Source organism: Rattus rattus, chromosome 6 (assembly GCF_011064425.1).
Source record: "Rattus rattus isolate New Zealand chromosome 6, Rrattus_CSIRO_v1, whole genome shotgun sequence".
Classification (NCBI taxonomy): domain Eukaryota; kingdom Metazoa; phylum Chordata; class Mammalia; order Rodentia; family Muridae; genus Rattus; species Rattus rattus.
The window spans coordinates 132,225,316-132,241,079 of NC_046159.1; positions in this window are offsets into that span (position 1 = coordinate 132,225,316).

Consider the following 15,764-nt stretch of genomic DNA (forward strand, 5'->3'; position numbering starts at 1 on the left):
TAATACCATCATAGGTATGATTGGTTTGAATATATGATTGAAGACAGATTGCTGGGATGGTTTAAAAGTGAGACTAGTTATATTATTTATCTATAAGAAGTCAATTTTAAATACAAAGATTTACAAAGATGTAAACAGGAAAGGTATAGAAAATGCTATTCTACATATAAACTGTCAACAAAAGACAGGGACAGTCTGGTGAATTTCAAATTAAGATTACTTCAAAATCAGAAAGGTCAGTTGAAATAAAGAACGTTACATTCTGAAAAAGTCACCCCCCCAAAAAAAATAAACCCCGCAAACCCTTAATGTAGATATATTTAACAAAAGATTCAAAATACAGGACACAAAACTAATAGAAGCAGAATAATTTTACTGCTGAGACCCCTGTGAGTAACTTACAGACAAATTAAGAAGGATACATCAGTGTTCCAAGCCCTGAACTTTGTAGCTATTTGCCTGTTCTCCCTGGTACCTACAGACTACAAGTTCAGCAGTAGCAGAGTGCCCATTCTTCTCAAGATCATGTGGAACTTCACAACAAAGAAGAGGTTTGGGGTCAGAGAGAACTGAAATCATATGAAATGTATTCTCAAATCACAATAGAAATCAACAATTGAAAGATAGCTGGAAATATTAACAAATAAATCTATTTCCATATTAACAATATTTCCCCAAACATCTAGCATACTGACCACAGTCCATGGAAGGTCCCAAAGGATAATGTTCACAAAAAGCTAAGAAGACAGAATACAGCTTCAGTAATAGCCATAATAATTTTTCTATCCAAATCATGGCATGATATAGAAGTCCTTAAACTTTTTAGTTTTAAGATCTATTTGGACTCTTAAAAATCATTGAAAACCACAAATAAGTTTTGTGTTATACGTGTCATGTCTATTGGTACTTAGGATATTAGAAATTTAAGACATTTTAGAGATAATTGCTCATTCATTTTTAAGTCAAAGTAATAAACTTCTAATATTTTAATAAAACATCTTTGAATGCAAAGTCAGCATTTTCAAATCCAAAATTTTTTTAGTAAACGTGGCATTTTTTCAAATCTCTTCAATATCTGGCTTAGCATGATAAATTATTATTATTTCACAGTTGTTATTTTATATATGAAGAAAATTTAACCTCATACATATGTAGCTGGAAGAGGAAATACGATTTTAGTACCCGTTTTAATACTTGTGGTTAATCTTCAATATGGCGTCCAAACTCAGCAAGTGGCAGTTGGCAGTATTTAAAAGAACTTGCAGTATGAAGTCTGCAACTGTATCAGTGACTTACCCTGTTCTCTGTATCAACACATTGCAGCTACCTGGTCTATTTTGTGTGCTGAATGACCCCTTTATTCATCTAACACCTTGCATTGGTCATTTGGAAGACATTGCCCTAATGGATCACATAGCCTTTCCCAAAGTTGACACATTTCCTAACACAGCACCGCAGTCATTAATATCACACCACTCTTATCAGAAAAACCTTTCAATATTGGGAAGCTGTCAAGCTCAAGGTGGCAGATAGGAATTTTCCAAAATTCTAATTTTTGCTTGATAGCTTAAATTTTATTGTTGGCAACAAATACTGTCAGTTGTTTTCCTTGAAGTGACAAGTTCACTTTGTTCCTTTTTGACAAATGTCTGCCACACGCCCAAGTATGAATAACCATAGTTTGTCAGTCATTCTTTCAAGTAAAAAAATGACTTTCAATGAAAAGGAAAAAAAAAATCCAGCTAGCTCTGCTCTCAAGTATCTGAGAACAGAGCCATCATGCGCTTCAGAGTGCAGCCAAGTTGTGAGCTTGGATACCTCCCATCTCATCACACTCAAGAACTGAGATTTATCAAAATTAGTAATTATTACCCCTTTATCGAGGACATTCTTAAATGACACCGGCTCTTTTCCCCCACTTGTTAATGTACAGTGGTTTAATAATGTGTCTGCTGGCCTCGTCTGCTGCCGCTGACTCGATTTGGACTAAGGTCCAACACTCTTCCACCATAGCTTTTCAAGCACCAGTTTACACATGAACCAAGAACTGTATACAGTGCCTTAAGTATTTTTATCAGGATACCTTTGATCCAACGGTGCCTTTGAAGGTTCTAGGGGATTCCTAGTAGAGCGCGGGGACTTGACTGTTATTGTGTAGGGAGATCACTGAAAAGAGAATATGTCCTCTGTCTCCACTATTAAAGCTGATGGTGACTCTGAAGAAATATGTGCCCACGTGGTCAAAGTGAGAAGCTAAAGACAAAATTCACAATGGTGGATTATTCTAATTATAGCAAAGAAAATTTCCACATGGTCAGTGTAAACTAGGAATGAACCCAGCCTCCCTGTAGGTATGGGGACTTTGCAGGTGACTCTTCTGGAAGACAGTGGTAAATACTGATTGTCCTTTGCTTCCTTCCTTTGACTGAGATGGCGTGGGAGCATGCTGCATTTTTAATGGAATGTGAGATCACCTCGCTAAGGAGCTGAGACCTGCACAGGTCCTATTATAATTATACTCGAAGCTAGTGTTTAGTGCAATGTTAGTGGCATTTATTTTGATGAAAAAGTTGTTGGTTCTTTGAGAAAATCAACAAGATAGATAAACCCTTAGCCAGACTAACGAGAGGACACAGAGAGTGTGTCCAAATTAACAAAATCAGAAATGAAAAGGGAGACATAACTACAGATTCAGAGGAAATTCAAAAAATCATCAGATCTTACTATAAAAGCCTATATTCAACAAAACTTGAAAATCTGCAGGAAATGGACAATTTCCTAGACAGATACCAGGTACCGAAGTTAAATCAGGAACAGATAAACCAGTTAAACAACCCCATAACTCCTAAGGAAATAGAAGAAGTCATTAAAGGTCTCCCAACCAAAAAGAGCCCAGGTCCAGACGGGTTTAGTGCAGAATTCTATCAGACTTTCATAGAAGACCTCATACCAATATTATCCAAACTATTCCTCAAAATTGAAACAGATGGAGCACTACCGAATTCCTTCTATGAAGCCACAATTACTCTTATACCTAAACCACACAAAGACCCAACAAAGAAAGAGAACTTCAGACCAATTTCCCTCATGAACATCGACGCAAAAATACTCAACAAAATTCTGGCAAACCGAATCCAAGAGCACATCAAAACAATCATCCACCATGATCAAGTAGGCTTCATCCCAGGCATGCAGGGATGGTTTAATATACGGAAAACCATAAACGTGATCCATTATATAAACAAACTGAAAGAACAAAACCACATGATCATTTCATTAGATGCTGAGAAAGCATTTGACAAAATTCAACACCCCTTCATGATAAAAAGTCCTGGAAAGAATAGGAATTCAAGGCCCATACCTAAACATAGTAAAAGCCATATACAGCAAACCAGTGGCTAACATTAAACTAAATGGAGAGAAACTTGAAGCAATCCCACTAAAATCAGGGACTAGACAAGGCTGCCCACTCTCTCCCTACTTATTCAATATAGTTCTTGAAGTTCTAGCCAGAGCAATCAGACAACAAAAGGAGGTCAAGGGGATACAGATCGGAGGAAAAAAGAAGAAGTCAAAATATCACTATTTGCAGATGATATGATAGTATATTTAAGTGATCCCAAAAGTTCCACCAGAGAACTACTAAAGCTGATAAACAACTTCAGCAAAGTGGCTGGGTATAAAATTAACTCAAATAAATCAGTAGCCTTCCTCTACACAAAAGAGAAACAAGCGAGAAAGAAATTAGGGAAACGACACCCTTCATAATAGACCCAAATAATATAAAAGTACCTCGTGTGACTTTAACCAAGCAAGTAAAAAGATCTGTACAATAAGAACTTCAAGACACTGAAGAAAGAAATTGAAGAAGACCTCAGAAGGTGGAAAGATCTCCCATGCTCATGGATTGGCAGGATTAATATAGTAAAACGCCATTTTACCAAAAGCGATCTACAGATTCAATGCAATCCCCATCAAAATACCAATCCAATTCTTCAAAGAGTTAGACAGAACAATTTGCAAATTCATCTGGAATAACAAAAAAAACCCAGGATAGCTAAAAACTATCCTCAACAATAAAAAGGACTTCAGGGGAATCACTATCCCTGAACTCAAGCAGTATTACAGAGCAATAGTGATAAAAACTGCATGGTATTGGTACAGAGACAGACAGATAGACCAATGGAACAGAATTGAAGACCCAGAAATGAACCCACACACCTATGGTCACTTGATTTTTGACAAAGGAGCCAAATCCATCCAATGGAAAAAAGATAGCATTTTCAGCAAATGGTGCTGGTTCAACTGGAGGTCAACATGTAGAAGAATGCAGATCGATCCATGCTTATCACCCTGTACAAAGCTTAAGTCCAAGTGGATCAAGGACCTCCACATCAAACCAGACACACTCAAACTAATAGAAGAAAAACTAGGGAAGCATCTGGAACACATGGGCACTAGAAAAATTTCCTGAACAAAACACCAATGGCTTATGCTCTAAGATCAAGAATCGACAAATGGGATCTCAAAACTGCAAAGCTTCTGTAAGGCAAAGGACACTGTGGTTAGGACAAAACGGCAACCAACAGATTGGGAAAAGATCTTTACCAATCCTACAACAGATAGAGGCCTTATATCCAAAATATACAAAGAACTCAAAAAGTTAGACCGCAGGGAGACAAATAACCCTATTAAAAAATGGGGTTCAGAGCTAAACAAAGAATTCACAGCTGAGGAATGCCGAATGGCTGAGAAACACCTAAAGAAATGTTCAACATCTTTAGTCATCAGGGAAATGCAAATCAAAACAACCCTGAGATTTCACCTCACACCAGTGAGAATGGCTAAGATCAAAAACTCAGGTGACAGCAAATGCTGGCGAGGATGTGGAGAAAGGGGAACACTCCTCCATTGTTGGTGGGGTTGCAGACTGCTGCAACCATTCTGGAAATCAGTCTGGAGGTTCCTCAGAAAATTGGACATTGAACTGCCTGAGGATCCAGCTATACCTCTCTTGGGCATATACCCAAAAGATGCCCCAACATATAAAAAGACACGTGCTCCACTATGTTCATCGCAGCCTTATTTATAATAGCCAGAAGCTGGAAAGAACCCAGATGCCCTTCAACAGAGGAATGGATACAGAAAATGTGGTACATCTACACAATGGAATATTACTCAGCTATCAAAAACAACGACTTTATGAAATTCCGAGGCAAATGGTTTGAACTGGAAAATATCATCCTGAGTGAGCTAACCCAATCACAGAAAGACATACATGGTATGCACTCATTGATAAGTGGCTATTAGCCCAAATGCCTGAATTACCCTAGATGTCTAGAACAAATGAAACTCAAGACGGAGGATCAAAATGTGAATGCTTCACTCCTTCTTTAAAAGGGGAACAAGAATACCCTTGGCAGGGAAGAGAGAGGCAAAGATTAAAACAGAGACTGAAGGGACACCCATTCAGAGCCTGCCCCACATGTGGCCCATATATATACAGCCACCCAATTAGACAAGATGGATGAAGCAAAGAAGTGCAGAAGTGTAGATCGCTCCTGAGAGACACAGCCAGAATACAGCAAATACAGAGGCGAATGCCAGCAGCAAACCACTGAACTGAGAATAGGACCCCCGTTGAAGGAATCAGAGAAAGAACTGGAAGAGCTTGAAGGGGCTCGAGACCCCATATGTACAACAATGCCAAGCAACCAGAGCTTCCAGGGACTAAGCCACTACCTAAAGACTATACATGGACTGACCCTGGACTCTGACCTCATAGGTAGCAATGAATATCCTAGTAAGAGCACCAGTGGAAGGGGAAGCCCTGGGTCCTGCTAAGACTGAACCCCCAGTGAACTAGACAGTTGGGAGGAGGGCGGCAATAGGGGGAGGGTGGGGAGGGGAACACCCATAAGGAAGGGGAGGGGGGGGGGGATGTTTGCCCGGAAACCGGGAAAGGGAATAACACTCGAAATGTATATAAGAAATATTCAAGTTAATAAAAAAATAAATAAATAAATAAATAAATAAAAAAGATTTGGGGTCTCAGGGTGGGGGATAATCAGGGAGGCCCTGCCCACTCACAGGAGGAGGGGCTGGGGGCTGGGAAAGGGACTGTAGAGGGAGTGGTAGGGAGGGGGCGGTGAGCAGGATATAAAGTGAGTAAGTAAACAAAATCAAATTACAATAAAAAATAGAATAACACTTACTTCTAAGCTCTGTAATAGGCAAGGACATAAACGAGTCTTAAGGAGATGTGTGAGATCCCACATGTGTGAGATCCCATGTGTGTGAGCTTCTGTGGAGGTTGGGGGGGGGGAGGGAAGGAGAGTCACTTCAGTCTTTGCAGGCTTAGAATATGTTTAATTAAATAAAAAAACAACAAAACTAAAAAAAAAAAAAAAAAAAAAAAAGAAAAAGTTAGTATTCAGTATTCAGATGTACTTTGTTCAAATATGTGATGCAGGGATATTAGGGGGCTTGGTGCAGCAATCACATGTTGTAGAGATGTAGCCCCTCAGGAACTGGAAGTTGTAAATGACAAAGAGGCATGTTTCTGGGAGCTTGAGGGGTCCGTTAGAACAAGGAGCTTATGCAGAGAGCAAAAGTCTTACTAGCAAATGTTATTTGTGAACTGTTAGCCAATAATCCCACAGCAACCTTCTATTCTCTTCAGCCTTCTGAATCTGATGGGGCAAAAAAGCATCTTTTAGGGGCCAATGCCAAAGCAGCAGAAGATGTAAACCTGAGTTTAAAAGTCAGGTTCTTTTCAGACTGTATCTATAACAAGCTTTTGGCTGAAACGAAATGTAATTAGCAAGTCCGATAATGCGGTTTGCTTCATTTAGCTCTTTACTGGGCTTATAAACAAATTCTGTCCGTTAACTTGTAAATCAGATGCATCTGCTACACCCGTTAAGGGAGACAGCCTCGGGCAGGTGCAAGAAACACAACAGGATGACCTTTAATCAGAGGGCCAGCCTGCGACTTGGCAGCAATAGACATGCGCCACTGTCTAAAGGCTCCCCTGTGAAGAAGGTTGAGAAATGCTTTACCTGAAGGATTAGAAGAAGCTGAAACCCCAGGCTCAAATTGTAACCCTAAGCTTTGATGTTCCTTTTGTAACCTTCCCACAAGGACCTCAAGTATCATGAGGGGACTAAGCCATTAGTTGAATCCTAATGACGCCTATCAAAATATTAGCCGTGACTTTGAGGCAGGCCAAGTTTTTATAACATTTCTCTATTTTTATATTTTTACTATACTAATTTCACTTAAAATTTTAATGTGAAAAAAATGAATAAAAATAAAATTTTGAGCTCATCCCACATGGAAATTGAACAAGTAATTATTCAAAAAACATATTTTATTCAGTTCAGAATTGGTGAAATCAAATTCTACCTGTTTGTGCTGAGATTTATGGATATAGGACCATAGTCTCTATTTCAGAACACAGTGAAAAGGCAGGCAGAAATATCTGACATAACACTGCTCAGGGAGAATTGAGCTGGAGTAAGGTCCAAAAGGGGGAGATAGACTTTCCTGAAAAAATTTTAAAAGTTTGCAAATGGGTAAATCAAATAGTGATTTAACTATAATGAAAATATTAAACCTCCCAGTTTCGCACCACCTCCCCTCCCATCGAGACCCATTCCGTTTCTGAGCTTTATTAGAAAACAATCAGGCTTCTAAGGAGAAACGGTAAAGCAGAACAAAATATAAAATGAGAAAGCAGCAGCTAACACCTTGGAGTTTCTGATGGGGACTGAGCAAGTCATGGTTCTGTGAGTTTGCAGAATGTTCTGGGGCTTCCTGTTACCTGGTGTAGAGCAACTACACAGTAGAGTCTTGGTAACAGTCAGGGTTGTTTGCAGATTCTCGGGAGACCCCTTTGGCCAACAACTCGATTAGAAGTGGCCCAATCCCAGGACTGGAAGCTTCATTTGTTGACAAAAGATGGCCAGTAGGGACTCTGTCTCCCCCATTATTTGGTAATTTTTATTTCAATCCTCTTCACATATGTATATATTTTAGGAAGCTTCTACCATATTATGTTTCTGTACTACCTATCAATTGTCCCTTAACATTAGCCTTTTCTCACTCTATTCTCCCTTCACCCCCTTTCTCTCTCCCCCACCCTCCCCACTTGATCATCCTGTTCCAGCTCCCCATCTATCCATAACTACCTGCTCTTTTCCCCTTTCTAAACGAGCTGTGTTCCGTAGTACCTTACTCTATGCCGGTGTCTCTGCAGATTGTAGCTTGGTAATCATCGACTTCACTAATCTTCACATATAAGCCAATACGCACCACAGTTGATAATCTGAGTCTAGTATGTCTTACCTGGGATGATTTTTCTTTTCTAGTCGCATTCTTTATCGACAATTTTCATTTCTCTTAAAGGCTAAATAATACTCTATTGTGCAAATGTACTACATTGTCTTTATTCGTTCTTCTGTAGAGAGACATCTAAATTGTTTTCTATTTCTGGTTATTGCAAATAGAGCAGCAATAAACATGGTTGAGTAGGTGTCTCTGTGATAGGATCTTTGGGTTTGTGCCCAAGCGTGGTTTAGCTGGGTCTTAGAGGTAGATTGATTCCCAACTTCCTGAGGAAGCGCCACACTGATTTCTATAGTGGCTGTACAAATTCGCCCCAGTACTCACACCAGCAATGGAGGAGTGTTCCTCTTACTCCACCGCTCACCACCATGAGCTCAGCCATTCTGACTGGTTTTAAAGGAAATCTCAAAGTAGTTTTGATTCGTATTTCCCTGGTGACTAAAAATGTTGAAAATGTCTCTAATTATTTCTCAGCCATTTTATTTTTCTCTTTCGAGGATTCTCTGTTTAGTTCTCCACGCTGTTTTCAGTGGCGTTATTTGTTTCTAGTTTTTAGGGCTCCTTAAATATTTTGGATATAAGCACTCTCTCAGATGTGCAAAATTTTTGGATTCTATATGTCAACTGTCACTTTGTCCAAGTGATGGCATCATTTGCCATGCAGACGCTTCTCAGTTCCATAAGGTCCCACTTACTGTTCTGAGTTGTTGTGCTAACGGTGTTCTATTCAGAACATCTTTTCCTGCACTCATGAGTTTGAGGCTGATCCTCTTTCATCAGGTACCAGGTTTTATACTGAGGTCTTGGATCCATATGGAGTTGAGTTTTGTGCAGGATGTTAAGTATGGCTCAATTTGGATTCTTCTACATGTAGCTATCAGGTTTGACCAACACTATTTATTGATATGGTTCTTTTTCCCAGTGTGTATTTCTGGGTTCTTTACCAAAACATCAGATCTTCATACATGCATAGAATTTTATCTGATCTTCAATCAGGTGCCATTGGTCAACATGTCTGCTATGTGCCAACACCATGAAGTTTTATTACTAGAGCTTTGTAGTACAACCTGAACTCAGGGATAGAGAGAACGTCTCACAGTCTCCTTATTGTTCAAGATTGTTTTAGCTATTCTGGTTTTCTTGTGTTCCCATATGAAACTGAGAATTTTTCTTCCAAGGTCTATGAAGAATTGTGTTGGAATTTTGATGGGAATTGAATTGAATCTATACATTGCTTTTGGTAGGGTGGCCATTTTTACTATGTTAATCCTACTGGTTCATGAGCATGGGAGATCTTCCTATCTTCTTTAATTTCTTTTTTCCATGTCTTAAAGTTTGCATCATACAAGTCTTTCACTCTTTTGCTTAGAAGCACCCCAAAAATTTTTATATTACTTGAGGCTATCATGAAAAATGTTGTTTCCCTGATTCATTTCTCAGTCTACTTGTCTTTCACATATAAGAAACTGACAGATTTTTGTGAATTAATTTTGTACCCTACTTTGCTGAAAGTGTTTATCAGTTTATCAGTAGAATTTTTAGGGTCAATTATATATACTATCATATCAACTACAAGTAAAGATACTTTGACTTCTTCCTTCAAATTTGTACCACTCTGATCTCCCTCAGTTGTCTTATTGCTCTAGCTAAGAACTTCCACAACTATATTTGTCGTTGTTTAAATAGGAATGAACCCCATAGATTCATGTGCTTGAATGCTTGGCCATAAGGAGTGGTACTATTCAGAGGTGTGGCCTTGATGGAGGAAGTTTCAGACTGTGGAGGTGGGCTTTGAGGTCATACATGCTCAATCTATGCCCCACAGTGTGGCACACATCATCGTTTCTGCTGCCTGTGGATCAAGATGCAGAACTCCCAGCCACTTCTCCGGAACCATGTCTGCCTGCATGCAGCCACAACAATAATGGAGTAAAACTGTAAACCAGTCCCAATTAAATGTTTCTTTTTCCTTATAAGGGTTACTGCCATGGTCATGGATTCTCTTCACATCAATAGAAATTCTAACTAAGATAATATTGAATAGGTCTGAGGAGAGGGAGCATCCTTATCTTGTTCCTGATTTTAGTGGAATTGCTTTGGATTTCTCCCCATTTAAATGTATATTGGCTCTAGGCTGCTTATAAACTGCCCCTACAGGAATGTTACTTGTACCCTAACCACTCCAGGACTTTATCATGAAGGGGTGTTGGATTTTGACAAAGGCCCTTTCTGAGCTTAATAAGATGATTGCGTGGTTTTTGTTTTTCAGTTTATTTATATGGTAGATTGCATTTATCAATTTATATATGTTGAAGCATCTTTTGGGTGAAGCATACTTGATCAGGGTGGATGATCTTTTTGGTGCATTCTTGGATTTGGTTTGCAAGTATTGATTATTTTTACATCTATGTTCATGACAGAAATTAGTCTGCAATTCTCATTCTTTGCTCTGACTTTATGTGGTTTGGGTACCAGGGTAACTGTGGCCTCATAAAATGAATTGGGCAGTGTTCCTTCTGTTTCTATTATTTGGGATGATTTGAGGCATATTGGCATTAACTCTTCTTTGAAAGTCTGGTAGAATTCTTTACTAAAACCATCTTGCCCTGGTTATTTTACTTTATGTATGTATGTATGTATGTATGTATGTATGTATGTATGTATGTATGTATGGGAAACTTTAATGACTTTTTCTATTTCCTTAGGGATCATAGGTCTGTTTAAATTGCTTATATGACCTTGATTTAACTTTGGAAAGTTGTGTTTATCAAGAAAATTATCCATTTTTTCTTAGATTTTCCAATTTGGTAGAGTACAGGATTTTAAGGTATGTCCTTAACATTCTCTGGATTTCCTTGGTGTCTGGATTTCCTTGGTGTCATTTCTGATTTTGTTAAATTTGTAGACTCTCTCTGCCTTTCAGTTCATTTTTATAAGGATTTGTGAATCTGGTGGATTTTTTTTTTTTTTACAAAGAATCAATTCTATGTTTCATTGATTTTTATTATTTTGATTTCAGACATGAGTTTATTTCTTGCCATTTGCTCCTTTGGGTTGTGACTTATTTTTATTCTAGAATTTTCAAGTGTGCTGGTAAATTATTAGAATAAGGTCTTGCTAACATTTTTTTTTAAATGTGGGCTCTAAATGCTATGACCTTGCCTCTTAGAACTGTCTTCACTGTCTCCCATAGGTTTGGATACGCTATGTCTTCATTTTCAGTCAATTCCAGAAAGTCTTTTCTTCCATTCTTCCTTCCCTCCTTCCTCCCTTTCTTCCTTCCTTCCTTCCTTCCTTTCTTCCTTCCTTTCTTCCTTCCTTATTTTCTTTCTTTCCTTTCTCCTCCTCTTCCATTTCTTGTTTTGATTTTTGGGTTTTGATTATTTTCAAGTCAAGGCTTCTTCGTGCATTCTTGGCTGCCCTGGAACTAGCTTTATAGACAAAACTGCTCTCAGATTCACAGAGTTGCCTCCTCTGCCTCCTGAGTGCTGGGATTAAAGGCATGTGCCATCACCAACTGGCTTAATTTTTGTCTTGACCCATACTTCATCCAATAGTGAGCTGTTCAGTCTCCATTAATTTGTAAGCTTTCTTTTATTTCTGTTGTTGACATTCAATTTTAATCTGTGGTGGTCAGATAGTATGCAGGGAGTTATTTCAAATTTCTTTTATCTGCTGAGACTTGCTTTGTATACAAGCATGTGGTCAATTTTGAAGAAAGTTGCATGAGGTCCTACAAAGAATTTATATTCTTTTGTAAATATCTGTTAAGTCTATTTTGGCTTATAACTTCAGTTAGCGCTAACATTTCTCTCTTTAGTTTTTGTCTGGATAACCCCTCTATTGGCAAGAATGGGTTATTGAAGTTTCCTACTCTCGGTGTGTGAGGGTTCATATGTGATTTAAGCTATAGTAGTAGTGATTTACTTTTTGTTTCTTTAGTTTAGTTTTTTGTTTTGTGTTTTTTGTTTTTCTTTTACAAACTTGGTTGGACTTATATTTGGTGTATGAGTGTTAAGAAATATAGTGTCTTCTTGGTGAATGTTTTTTCCTTTGATTAGTATGTAGTATTCTTTTCTATCTCTTCTGAATAGGTTTAAAGTCTGTTTTGTTAACTATTAAAATGGCTACATGAGCTTGCTTCTTAGGTGCATTTTCTTGGAATATATTTTTCAGCCATTTTAGTCCAAAGTGATGTTTACTCTTGACGTTAAGATGTGTTTCTTAGATGCAATAAATGAATGGGTTCTGTTTTTTAATCCACTCCGTCTGTGTCTTTTTATTATGGAATTGATAACATTGGTGTTGAAAATATCAATGGATAATGTTTGTACATTTGATTCCCATTATTTTGTTGTTGTTGTTGATTTGGTGGTGATGGTGATGGTGGTGGTGGTGGTGGTGGTGGTAGTGTGTTGGTGGGTAGGTGTGTATTGTGGGTTTCCTATCTTTTGATGTGATGGTCTAGGATTGTTTATTCTCTTTCATTTGAGGAGTGTAGTTTTTCCCTCTAGCACTTTCTGTAGGACTGAATTTGTTGAAAGACATTGCTTACATTTGGTTTTACTATGGAATGTCTTATTTTCTCCATTTATGGTGATTGAAAATTTTCCTAGGTATAGTAGTCTGTCTGGTATCTGTGGTCTTATACTGTCCATAGCACAGCTGTCCAGGCTCTTCTGGTTTTTAGAGTCTCCATTGAGAAGTCAGATTTCATTCCAATAGGTCTGTCTTTATATGTTACTTTGTTTCCTACCAGCACTTTTTGTCTTTCCTGGTCCAGTCTATTTGATGTTCTGTATGTTTTTTGTACATGCACCTTCTTCTTTAGGTTAGGGAAATGTTTTTCTGTGACTTTGTTGAAAATATTCTCTGTGATTTTGACCTGTGTTTCTTCTCCGTCCTCCATTTCTATTCTTATATTTGGTCTTCTCATAGAGTTCCAAATTTCCTGGATGTGTTGTGCCAGAAATTTTTTTTTAACATTTAATGTTTTCTTTGACCAAGGTTTCTATTTCTTCTATTGTGTCTTCAATGCCTGAGATTCTGTCTTCCATCTCTTGGGTCTGTTGGTGAGGCTTGCATCTGAGGTTGCTGTATGAGTCCCTAAATTTTTCATTTAAAGATTTCCCTCAGTTTGAGCTTTATTATTATTATTGTTGTTGTTGTTGTTTCCATTTTTAGGTCTTGAAATGTTTTATTTCACTTCACTGTCAGTGTCTTCATAGATTTTGGTAAGTGATTTATTTATTTCCTCTTTAAGAATGTCTTGTTCAGAAGGAATATTTTAAGGTATTTTTCTTATGCTTCAGCTATGTTGGAATACTCAGGGCAGGGTGGGTGGGCTCTAGTAAAGGCATATTGCTCTGCCTGGTATTGGTTGGGTTCTCACACTGGCATTAAGCATCTGAGTTTGGGAAGATTGGGGGTGTTTGGTTCCTTAGTTTCTGTTGCATTTTCTTGTTCTTAGGAGAGTTTCGTGGTTGTGTGTTGCTTGGCAGGAAATTATGTGGGATTCCTCACAGATGTGGCCATTGGGGTCCCTAGGTAAAATGCTTTTTTAGGTACTGGGAACCAATACTAACAAATGAGGATGGTGAGGTGAGGGCTCTGAGGGGCTCAACAGAAGAGAGGAAAGTTGGGTGTTCCACTAGGATCTGCTTAGTCCCCTGGAAATGGGAAAAAATATGGGAGGAAGGCTACAACAGAAGTTCTGCTACAGAGCTAGGGATGAGCCTTGGGGACTGGACTTGGAGAATGAAGGAAGAGGTAGAGTTTCAGTTAACCTACTTGCTTCCCTGGTTAGAGTGCCCTATGGGCTCTGTTGCAGTTGGGGGCTGGGATAAAGCAATGAGTTGGGAGAGGGAGAGCTGTGTGATCCACTGGAGATGAAGTTGGGTGGAGTCGTCAAAGCTGGTGGTCTGCAGAGTTTGGGGTTAGTCTGAGGGAATTAGATTTAGAGGAGCAGAGGGTGATGTGAAGATCTGTGGTTAGCCTACCTAGTTCCCTGGATTGAGAGCATAAGCTTCTGTGATATGAAGTAGTCCTGCTTGTCAATTCTTGCTTTTATTTGCTGTGCAGGGGGAGACCCATGTAGGAAATCATTACATGTGACAATATCTTAAAGTGTTTCCCCACGTTTTCCTCAAATAGCTTCTGAGTCCCAGGTCTCACATCTTTAATTTATTTTCAGGTGATATTTATATAGTTCTTCTTGAGGAGAGGATGACTAGTATGAATCAAACTTCTGCATACACAAAATTCCAGCACTATTTGTTGAAGAGGCTAACCCTTCCAATAAAGTTTTTTTCACTTTCCCCTTTGTATTTACCTCTTTTACATGTGATTAGTGCTTCCACTTTCTATCTCTTTTTAAAAACTCTTTTATTCTTTCCTCATATATTACATCCTGACTGTAGTTTCCACTCCCTCTACTCCTCCCAGTCCCTCCCCATACCTCTTCTTTCTTCCAGATCAACTCCTCCTCTATTTCCCTTCAGAAAGGAAGGAAGGAAGGAAGGAAGGAAGGAAGGAAGGAAGGAAGGAAGGAAAAAAGGAAGGAAGTCTTTCAGTGATATTCATTGAACATGGTCTAACAGGATTTGGTAACACTAGGCCCAAACCCTTGTATCACAGCTGGACATGTCAACCTCGAAGGAGGAAAAGAGTCCCAAGAACAGGCAAATGAGTCATAGTCACCCCTCACTCCCATTGATGGGAGTCCCACAGGAACACAAAGTTACACACCTATAAGGTATTTGCAGAGGACCTAGCTCAGTCCCGTACAGGGTTCGTGTTTGTAGCTTCAGTCTCTAAGACCCTATGAGCCCTGATTAGTTGATTCTGTAGAACTTCTTGGCATGGTGTCCTTGACCCCTCCAGCTCCTACGACCCTTTCTATCATTCTTTCTATAGGGTTCCCCTGATGTCCCCCCAGCTTAGTGTTTGGCTGTGGATCTCTGCTTCTGCTCCCATCAATTGCTGGATGCCACCCCTCTGTTGACAACTGGGCTAGGAATTGATGGATTAGTCTAGCAGAGTATCATTAGATATCATTTCATTAAATTTTTTTCCAGTCCTGCTTGGTTTTATTCTGGGTCTCTGAGATGCCCTGCCTCTGTTCCTTGGTCATCCAGGTAGTCTTGGGCATGGGCTCCATCTCATGGTATGGGCTACAAGTTGGACCAGTCATGGGTGGGTCACTCTTACAATCTCTGCTCCATCATTGCCTCAGCATATCTTTCAGCCAGGACAGATTGTAGGATGAAGGTTTTGTGACTTGGTTGATGTTCCAGCCCCACTATTAGGAACCTTCCATGGTTATAGCAGACAGCATACCCCAGTACTAGGAGATTTCACTAGGATCCCTCTCATAGATTCCAGGGAATTTCTCAGCACCCCCATGGGGATTCCTC